Genomic DNA, 11,035 nt, shown 5'->3' with positions numbered 1-11,035 from the left:
TGCTGATGGGTGTGCCCTAAGCCCCGACCCTTCATGAAGATCAGCACCTGCATTCAGGCAGCCACGAGGCGCCAATCTCTGCTTTCGATCTGCAAACGAGCACCCCTCTCCTGGAGTCACCTAAGCCGCGTCCTGTGAGGAGTCAGGCATCTGCCTCGTGACACAGAAACCGGATAGAGAAGGAGGTTCCCCCCCTTTGTAACTTTGAGCCCCATGATTACAGCACTTACCTGGGAGACTTTGAATGGGGAATCTGCCACCTGTCTGCTGAAAGCTCAGCCCCCAAGCTATGGGATAGAATCTGATGTGAAGCTCTCTTCCTCTTTGAAAAGAGTCACTAAAGCAGGGAGACTGGACCCGGGATCTCCCACATGGGTGCCCGAATCACCAGGCTACCAAGTCATTCTCACAATCAGGCCCAGTGACTCTTTCAGTAGGTTTTGTGACAGGGTCAGGCCAGATGGCTACAAGACAGTGCTAGAAGGCAGATATATTAGCCCCAGGTTAAGTAGGTCCCTTTTCCCTGGGTAAGGTAACAGGGAAGGTTCCAGAACAATCAGGAACTTTCTGGAAACAATTAAGGCAAACAGGCTGATTAGAACACCCGCAGCCAATCAAGAAGCTCCAAGAATCAATTAAGACAGGCAGGCTAATCAGGGCACCTGGGTTTTTAAAAAAGGAGCTCACTTCAGTTTGTGGTGTGCGTGTGAGGAGCTGGGAGCAAGAGGTGCAAGAAGCTGAGAGTGAGAAGGAGTACTACTGGAAGACTGAGAAGTACAAGCATTATCAGACACCAGGAGGAAAGTCCTGTGGTGAGGATAAAGAAGGTGTTGGGAGGAGGCCATGGGGAAGTAGCCCAGGGAGTTGTAGTTGTCACGCAGCTGTTACAGGAGCCACTGTAGACAGCTGCAAACCACAGGGCCCTGGGCTGGAACCCGGAGTAGAGGGCGGGCCCGGGTTCCCCCCATCCCTCCATCCCCCAACTCCCTACTTGAAACCGGAGGAGTTGACCTGGACTGTGGGTTCCACCAGAGGGGAAGGTCTCTGGCCTGTTCCCCGATCTACTAGGTGGATCAGCAGAGACTGCGGGGATTGTTCTTCTTCCTTTCCCCATGCTGGCCAGCGATGAGGCTAACTGAGTGAATGGCAGATTTGAGCCACGAAAGTGGCCAAACTGAGGGCTGCCGTGAACCTCTGAGACGAGCAAATCTGCCAATAAGCACAGGACCCACCAGGGCAGAGGAGGAACTTTGTCACAGTATCCAGAGTGACACCACTTCAACAGGAGAGGCTGAGCAGGGGCACATCAAACTATCTCCTAGCTCAGGGGTTAGAGCTCTCCGGAGAGGTCAGAGACCCCCGTTCAAATCCTTTCTTCATCCTCCAGCAAAAGGGGGAGCTGAAGCTGGGCCTCCCACATCCCAGGTGAGTTAAAAGGTGGGCACTGCCTCCTCCTCCCACCAGATTTGGAATGGGGCCTGCTCCAGTAGGCACATGGGTGACTGCCTCTCTTCCCCTGGTTCATGGACCACGCTGGGCCTTGGGCAGGAAATAGGTGTCCAGATGCTTCGAGGGTGGCAACAGCGCACATGCCCAGAGGCAGAAACTTAGGTGCTAAGGGAACGTTTACCCTGAAAACTGGAGCACCAAGTGGGTATAGGCACCTCCAGGGTTAGGCAGCTGTCCAGCGGGTGCAGTGGTACCGGGGACTTAGGCACCTAAATGTGAGGTTTAGGCACCTAGGCCCAAATCCACAGAGGTACTTAAGTGACTTGCCCAAGGTGTCTATAAGAGAGCCAGGAATTGAATCCACATGTTCTGGCCCCAGTCAAGTGCAATAACCAGACCCCCACGCTTTCTCTTTGTGTCTGCAAACTTTAATCATATGGACTTCACGTACTGGGAAGCAGAGAGGACAGAGTATTTTTTCAGCTCCTGAGGGGAATGCAAAAGCCATTGCAATCATTTTGATGGGAAGTTTTTCTATTACTGCCAAAACCTTTGCTCAGATGAATCCCGCATCAGAGGTGGTTAAGACTGTCAGAAATGTTTGCATAGATCTGTTGCTACAGCAAGGGTGGGTATTTTGATTCTTCCTCTTCATTTCCCATGAACAGAAAACTGGGCTAACAAAAGTGCAAAGACGCACCAGTCCCTCCTGATGGGAATTCTGCAGAATACATCTCACTGTGTAGCAGCAAAAGCTGTCAGAGTCTTGGCTGGCACATTGTGTTGCAGACCTCAGGGAGGCTTATCTTACAGTGTGATGGAGTTAAAGGTTGTTGGGGACCTTTTGTTTTCTGGGGAGTTCTGCTGTATTTGCTTAATGTTGTTATATTTCTCTACCTTCCCTTCTGGCTACCAGCAGCACTGGGTTTATTGATATTTTATTACTTTTCATTACTTCTGTGCAGAGTGGCAAACATGGAATTGCGTTAGGTGGGCGGTTTTCAACCTTTTTTCATGTGCGGACCCCTACAAAATTTCAAATGGAAATCTTAGACATAGCCTGTGGCCTCCTAGGGGTCCACAGACCACAGGTTGAAAACCACTGCGTTAGGCGAAAGCAATTGATGAATCTGTATTCTGGCACCATGGGATTTGTTTGATTTGTGCAGTGATATTAACTAGCACTCGTGATGCCCCCGCTTTCTCATGTTGGAAACACACTGCCTATCTGCATCACCCCCACCCCCATATGCCTGCCTCAGCTGTGGCTAGCTAGTGTCTGCTCCAGAGGGGCCCACGAGTCAAACAGCTGGAGGCTGCTGGATCAAGGTGTACTGGCAGAGCTGGGAGAGGACTGGAATTGCAGGGGGGCTGAGATGCCTCAGCAGACCTATGTGAGGGAATCAGAGGTAGGTCAGGCAAGCTAGCACCTTCCCAAGCTTTAAGTCTATCCTTTCTCCCTGCTGTGCCTGTGAGCTTTACTGTGGGTTATTCAGCACTGCAGGGTGTCAGCTGCATTCCATACAAGTAAGAAGATAAGGGGTGAAAGGAAGCCTAGTGTAAACAGAGGGAGTATGGTTCAGTGGGCAGGGCACTGGGGTCAAACACAGCAGCTCTGGGTTCTGCTCCTGGATCTGCTCCTGACACACTGTGTGATCCTGGCATATCCGTCTTCCTTTCCGTTCTCCGTCTATTCCACCTCTGTGCCCCTGAGGGGAGGTACTTTGCCCCTAGAGTGTTCAGCACAATGGGTCCCAGATCTCAGGTCAGGCCTTCTGGCACTGCCATAGTACTAAGTGGGAGTATGTCCCACTGCCCACATGAAGAGTCACTCCAGGGCTGAGTTGTGGTCCCTGCCCCAGGGAACGTGCCATTTTAAATGGACACTTACAACAAACCCAGCTTGAACCTTCTGGATATCCAGAGGTGCTGATCCCCCACCACCCCCATGGGGCTTGAGCTGAGGCTAGGGGTGCTCCGTACAAAAGCAAAGCTAGGCCCAAGGTGTCTCACTTTGGGCACCCAAGACCAGAGGCTACTTCTGAAAATGCAGGTCCCAGCACACTGAGGAAAGCGGAGTGTGACGAAGGGCAGACTGATTGTAGAAGGCAAGCAGTGCACAAGTGTTAAAGGGGGAATAAAATCAAAGCCACCGAAATAACCTATGTATTTGTAATGCTAGGGACTGTGGCTACACATATGCATGTACAAGGTTGGGATGGGCAATGGTGTGAATCATAGAATATCAGCATTGGAAGGGACCTCAGGAGGTCATCTAGTCCAACCCCCAGCACAATTGCTGGCTGGCTGTGTGCATTTGTATCTGCAAAGGGCCAGTAGACCCTGCATGTGGGCATTTGCATGTCCACACATTTATTTATACTTGGGTGTTGTGTTTGCATTGAAATTCGTGTGTGCCTTTGGATTTGCATCTGTGTTTGCAGGGGCATTGTGTACCAGCGTGCCTGCATAAATAGATGAGTGCTGTTGTGTATATTTCTATGTGGACCTGTACTTGTAAGTGTTTGTGCATGGGAGCATTTGGGTGTGTTTGCGGGGCAGCCACCGGTGTGCACCTTTAAGTACGTGGGCATGTTTTCGTGTGTGTTCATCTCGGTCTGGGCACTGGTTTATGGAGGTATGGGTCTGTGCAGTCGGACGTGGCTTGTGAGTTTATATATCTCGATACGTTTGAGTGCATTTTTGTACGTGCGTGAGGCATGCGTCTGTAGTTGTGTGTTAGCCTTTGTGGAAGTACATTTGTTTGTATTTGGATTGCTGTGTTTGCCCGTTTGTATGTGAACCTTTGCGTGTGTGTGTGCGGGCGCCAGGCGAGGGTGCACGTGTAGGTTAAGGTGTGGGTGTGCACAACTGCATAGTTACCTGCGTTTGCCCATGTTGATGTTTCGGTGGGTGCTTGCGAGATGCACGCATTTATCTGTGTGTTTGCTTTATGACTGTGCACATGTGCGTGTCTGTACTGCGCTGCCTGCAGGGCGGGTCTTTACGGCCCAGATCCTCATCGGCATGTAGGCACCTAACTCCCATTGATTTCAGTTTAGGCCCCTAAATACCTTTGAGGAGCTGGGCCTTTGTGTGTGAATCTGTGTTTCTGGCCACCTGGGTCTGATCCCATGTCCTCTGTCCTGCCGTAGCCACTGCGCAATGACAGAAGTCACAGGAGCTCAACGAGGGATGCTCCCAGACCCACCCATGGGCCCTCGGCACCTCTTTCCCTCTGGATTCTATTTCAGACTAACCCATGCTGCTGTGAGAATAATTAAGACTCGTAGAGATGGATGGGCCTGTCGGTAAACCTGTGGCAGAGGCAGTCTCTCATATTGCAGCATTCATTCCCTCAACTTTTGGGGGAGGGGCTTTAGTGTTGCCAGTTTCATTGATGGCTTCCAGGACTTCAAAGCTCTGCTGGAAGGTATCAGATGCTCTTGGAGGCCTTTCATCCCTCCCCCACGACCACTCTCACTGCCTTCCATGGGAGTTCCTTCCACGTATGGAAGACCCACATGTCAGGTCATAAGTGAAACCATACGACCGCTACAGGGCGCTCCGTCAGGAGGGGGATGGATTGCTCTCTCCCGGCTCCATGGTGTGCCATTCACATCCCTAGTAATGGAATCTTGTGTCCCTGGGAAAACCTGCTCTCAGCTACACCACTGTAAATCTGGAGTAATTCCACTGGCTTCATCATCATCATCATTTATTGCTTGTATCGTGGTAGTGCCTAGGAGCCCGTCATGCCCTGGGACCCCATTGTGCTAGGTGCTGCACAAACAGCTTACGGAGTTAATTCAGAGTGGTTCTGGTGTAACTAAAAGCTGAAAGTAGCCTCCTGATGAACTCAAATGCAAAAAGCCGCCATGTTTGCTCCCCTGTATGGGGAGCAGCTTGCGGGGGGGGGGGCCCATTCACTCTCCTCGGGTTTTTGCAGCTATCTCACAGGAATTGCGATATTGCATCAGACCAACAGTCCATTGAGTTCAGCGTCCCATGAAGTGGTCGGCAGCTGGGTCACCAGAAGGTATGAGAAACCCTACAATGAACAACTATGGAATAACCTGGCCGTCGGGGAAATGTCTTCACACGCATCCCAAACAGCTAGTGACTGGCTTAAGCCCTGAAGCATCCATTATGCAACTTGCTTGTGTACCCAATGTTGCCAGTTCTCACAATTTTATCCTAAGTCTTGCAATACTTGGTATTTGACGTAAGCCCCAGCTCCTGGAGTCGTGGATAACAATGATGTGAGAATCTCAACTTTCATTTTTTTAAAAAAAGGAAGTTTCTAGCTCTCGTGGTTACAGAGAAAAGCTTGAAAACATGACCACTAAAGACTAAAAATCCAAAAGGCATATTAAAAAAGATCCCAGTGAGGATTGTTTGTAAAATCTTATTTTTAAACCAATCTTGTGATTTTTAAATGCTTGAGAGTGTTATCCTATCTACTATCACCATGCTCTCATTATCCTTATACATGTCTAGCCTTTCTTTGACTCTTACTGAACTCTCAGCTTCAGTTATATGTTGTGGCAGTGAGTTCCACATGTTAACTGTGGGATGTGGTGGGGGAAAAGCATTTCCTTTTATTAGTTTCCAACCTGTTGCTTTGCAGATTCATTGGATGACCGCCTCGCTCTCTCTTCAGTGAGAAAGGGCAAATAGGGATCCCTGATTTGCCTTCTCTGTACAATTTATTATTCTGTGTAAGTCCGTTATGCCCCTCTCTTATTATTACTATTTTATATTTGCATTATCATAACATCTAGGAGCTTCAGTCATGGACCAGCCACTCATTCTACTAGGCACAGAGCAAATCTTTAAACTGAACAGTCCCAGGGCTGGATTCTGGTCTGCCCTATATCCCCTGTCTGCTGTTAAACAGCATACGAGGACCACAAAGGGGATGGCGCAGCCCCTGGAGAAATTCTCCCAGTGCAGAGATAGTATAAAGCTGGCACAGAGCAGCCCTCCATCACAGCCCCTGGCACAGTGGCATGCCAGGGACAAGGCTGGCTCATGGTCAGAAGGGAGGGTGGCCCATATACTTTGCATTCTTAAATCTGGGCTGCAGAGCAGCCCATAGGCAGCTGGCTAAGACTCACGGAGTGGGGCGGGGGGGCGGAGGGGGGTGCAGGTCTAACTTATGCCAGAAGCCAAGATGTCCAGAATCTGGGAGGTGATTCTCCCCCACACAGGCACTCCTGGGGCCACACCTTATGTCCTGTGCCCCCAAAGATGCACAAAATCTGGCCCCTGCCCTTGTGGAATCGTCCCAGACCATGCCCATCTGGGATTTGAGGAAACAATGGCCATGAGGAATTGAAATGGGTTTGAGAGCCGCCCCTTGTGGCCTCTAAGCACCTCCCTCATGAGCGCCAGTTCAGGGAACTAGCGGGCAGCCCTGATTTCAGCCTCTGCACGACCAAACTTCCTCCCTGCACCTGCTTTGACACTGAAATGATTTGAAATTGAACAGAAATGGCTGAGGTTGGAGCAGCAATGAGACTGGGGCTCCGCTTCCTGTTCCAAACAGGGAGAGGTTAAAGTAAGTAAGAAAACACCGGGGCTTTGTTTTTCCTTTTCTAAGGCCTTGTCTATGCAGGACAGATGTTCAGTTAGTTTTGAAACCCGGTGTGAACCCCTGTGTTGCTGGACACCCTTATTTCAGATTCAGGGCAGCTTATTTCAGTCAATTTAAACAGAACCAAACTGAGCCAATCTTGAACTGAAATAAGTGCATCCACTCGGGGATTTACACTGATTTAATTAAACCAGCCTACATTCACGTTAGGTTAAAGAAGTGCAACTTTCTGAAGGGGATAAACCCTAAGGCAAACTATTTTTAACATAGGTGTAAGACTATCCAGCTAACAAGGAAATGCTCAACCTCACAGGGTAACTCAGAGCGGAAAGAACATCTCTGCCTCTACCCTCACAGAGCAGGACCAGTCATTTTACCACCCTGAGAAAAGAGGTAGGTGTGTGTCACATTGCTAGGTGTGAGGGGAACTCCTCTCTGGGGTACCGTTTTTACTCCTACCCACTATTTCTTTCTAGCATGTGGTTTAGCACAGCACCCATCGCCATAGTATCTAAACACTGAGGTGTAATGACAGTCCTTCTGATGGTGAAATGATGGCGACAACAACAAAAGAAAACGAAAATATGTTTTGCCACGGTTCGTGACATCCTGACTCTTCCAGCCCATCACTTCCCAAAGATGCTCCTCTAAAGAGTGAAAGTCAGGCGAGGGAAGAGGTGTGTTACGTTCATTAGGAGCACTGCGTTATTATTTATAGTACAGTTACAGGAGGTGATCGTTGAGATCAGGGACCCATTGTGCTAGGTGCTGTATGTGCATCTAGTCCAGAGGTGGGCAAACTATGGCCCACGGGCCTGCATGGCCCCTGAGCTCCCAGCCAGGGTGGCTCGCCCGCAGCCCCTCCCCCGCTGTCCCCCCTCCCCTGCAGCCACGCGGGCAGCATGGCTTGCACCCGCCCACTTCCCAGGCTTTCCAACAAGCTTGTCCTGCCGCTCTGAGCAGCATGGTGAGGGGGTGGGGGGGACTGGACAAGGGACAGGAGATCCCGGGGGGCAGTCAGGGGGCAGTCGGATGGGGCAGAGGTTCGGGGAAGGGGGTGGTCAGGAGACAAGAAGTGTGTGTGGGGGTGGATGCATCAGGGGTCCTGGGGGGGCCTGGAAGGGGTGTGGATAGGGGTCGGGGCAGTCAGGGGACAAGGAGCAGGGGGGCTTAGATAGGGTGTGGGGTCCCGGGAGGGGGTGGTCAGGGGACAAGGAGCTGGGGGGTTGGATGGGTGGGGGATTCTGACGGGGGCAGTCAGGGGGCGGAAAGTGGGAGAGGGCAGATAGGGGGCAGGGCCAGGCTGTTTGGGGAGGCGCAGCCTTCCCTACTCAGCCCTCCATACCATTTCGCAACCCCAATGTGGCCCTCGGGCCAAAAAGTTTGCCCACCTCTGATCTAGTGAGACAATGCCTGCTCCAAAGAGCTCACACTCTAAACAGGCAAAGGTGGGAGAAGGAAGGATTATTAGCCTCATTTTACAGATGCGGCACAGAGGGGTTAAGACAATTTGTGCAAGATCCCACATGAACTTTGTAGCACCATGAGAAACTGAACACAGCTCTCCTGAGTCCCAGCCCAATGCCTTCACTACTGGGCCACAGCATTTCACATTATCATGACGTGCCTTCCTAAAGCACCTTACGCTGCAGAGTCTGGGTCCTCACCCGAGTCTCCGTGCCCAGCAGGCACTAAAATGGGATATTCCAACAGGACAGAAGAGGGTAACAGGCACCAGTGACACTGCAAGGAGGGTGTTGTTACAGGGATCATTTTAAAGTCATAGGAGGAGGATGTTTCTAATATTGTGCATAAGTTTCGGCAGGGCTGCATGTGCACAAGAAACATTCAAAGCACCTCTGATCACATCATGCTGCAAAAAGGGTGGGGGACACCGCCTCCCCCCCGCACGTGCGCCCTGAGAAAGACTGCTCCAAGAGGATCCAATTAGGTCTCCACTCCTTAGGGTTCCCAATATCCTGGCCCAGAGCTAGCATCACCTACACAGCTGAGGGTCTGCCCCACTAGGGATGAAGTGAGCTGTAGCTCACGAAAGCTTATGCTCAAATAAATTGGTTAGTCTCTAAGGTGCCACAAGTCCTCCTGTTCTTTTTGCGAATACAGACTAACACGGATGCTACTCTGAAACCTGTCCCTAAGGATTAAGGAGCCAGGGCCGTACTGATCCCTCCTGTAACCCTGCCCGGGGCAGTGGAGTTACCCCGAGATGGATTTGGTCTAACGCCGCAGTCATAGAATCATAGACTATCAGGATTGGAAGGGACCTCAGCAGGTCACCTAGTCCAGCCCCCTGCTCAAAGCAGGACCAATCCCCAATTTTTGCCCCAGATCCCTAAATGGCCCCCTCAAGGATTGAACTCACAACCCTGGGTTTAGCAGGCCAATGCTCAAACCCCTGAGCTCTCCCTCCCCCCGCCCCAGTCCTCACATAGGCAAAACTTCCAGGGATTTGCCCCATTGGGTTTCCCTTTGGCCTGGCCCAGGGAGCTTTCAGGCGTAGGAGAGAGAGGGGGAGTGGGCTGGGAATCCTGGTGCTTTAGCTTTTGCAGGGCACTCGTGAAAAGTGCAAGCCCCCCCCAGGCTCCCCCGGCAGGTAAACAAGGCTTGGGAAAGGGATGCAGCAGCCTTCACAAAATGTTCCCTGCTGCCGCGCCCCTCCCCCCCCCGCTCTGTTCCCTGAAGTCATCCCACACTTTTCCTTTCTTTCTTTCTCTCCCTCTCTCTCCACCCCGGGTCTATGAATCAGCCCCAGCCAGCCAGCCAGATTGATTTTCTGGTTGCCACCCGGGGCCTCCCGAGGAAAGGAGCCGTTGAGGCGGGACAAGAAAGTGGGGAGGGAGGGAGGGAAGGGGAGGCCGAGGAGGAAAACAGCGCCGAGCTGGCCGAGGGGTGCAGCGGCGCCAGGTAAACCGCGGGGAGAAACGGGATCGCACGGTCCACACGGCTTCCCAGGGCGAGCGAAGCGGGATGCGCTTGGTGCAGAAGGGGGCTGGCCCCTCGCAGCACGTTGCAGACCTCCACTCACCGGCCGCCCCTGAAGGGCTGAGGTTACTATCACAGCCCAGGGCTGGCCTGGTTTGCCCTGGCTGGAGCAATCCGTGAGCAAACCCCTGGTACAGGCAAGCCAAGCCGCTGTTTGCACCTGTACACTTCACCCCTGCTTCCAGGGATGGGGGTGTGATTGGCACCAGCTCAAATCACGGCTTATCACAGTTCACCTTGGGTGCACTGGATGTTTGCTCTGGGGCAGATACCCCAGCAGCTGGCCGCTGATTTCCCAGCCATGGTCATTAAATAGGGACAAAACCAGAATCCATCACAGACACCCCCCCGCCGGCCAAGCGCTAATGTATATTCAAGGCAGAATTTTTCAACAAGTCCGTTTAAATGGACACAGTTTCCTTCCCCTTCAAAGTGCCTTTAAGTTTTAGGTGATGGCTAGTGGCAAAAGAGGGGCAAGTGCTGGGTACAGTGGGGGGAACCAAACAAACAACTCTCACAACAGCCCTAAAGCAGAACACAGTTCCTGCAGGATAATGGGGAAACCAACCAAGCCTTCTGGCTGGAAATGGAGAACCACCGCCTCTACAAGTGAGACCAGGGAGAGCCACGGTGCTAGGTGTACACACATTTCATGCTGGCTGGCTACCAGCAATGAGCGGCTGTGCCCAGCGTCTCTTCCATTTTTGAATCTTCTTCACCCAGAGTCCATTCCAGGACACAGGAATCCACCTCCAGTTCTTCTCCTCCCTCTGACACTGGTGTAGACTTTGTAAGATTAGATAAACCCACTTCCCCCACCCACAACAGCCATATGTAAGTTTCAGACCTAGTTTTTGTGCCCACCGACATTCTTGCTATTTCACTGTGGTACCCCGTGCTACAGGCATGAGTCCTTCACTGAGTCCTTGCCCCAGCTGTTTACTGTTCTGGTTAGATACATGACCTGATGCAAGGAGGAATGAC

The 11,035-nt window shown here is 51.7% G+C and overlaps 1 long non-coding RNA gene across 1 annotated transcript; it reads left to right on the top strand.

Annotated features, from left to right (window-relative positions):
* The first annotated feature begins 555 nt into the window (after nucleotides 1–555).
* LOC142070111 (uncharacterized) lies at nucleotides 556–5,855 on the top strand. The gene is made up of 2 exons (XR_012666064.1): nucleotides 556–1,425; nucleotides 4,605–5,855. It is a non-coding gene; the product is annotated as an uncharacterized LOC142070111 (long non-coding RNA).
* The last annotated feature ends 5,180 nt before the right edge of the window (nucleotides 5,856–11,035 follow it).

Source organism: Caretta caretta, chromosome 25 (genome assembly GCF_965140235.1).
Source record: "Caretta caretta isolate rCarCar2 chromosome 25, rCarCar1.hap1, whole genome shotgun sequence".
In the NCBI taxonomy this organism is placed as follows: Eukaryota; Metazoa; Chordata; order Testudines; family Cheloniidae; genus Caretta; species Caretta caretta.
This window is presented reverse-complemented; position numbering and strand designations above follow the sequence as displayed.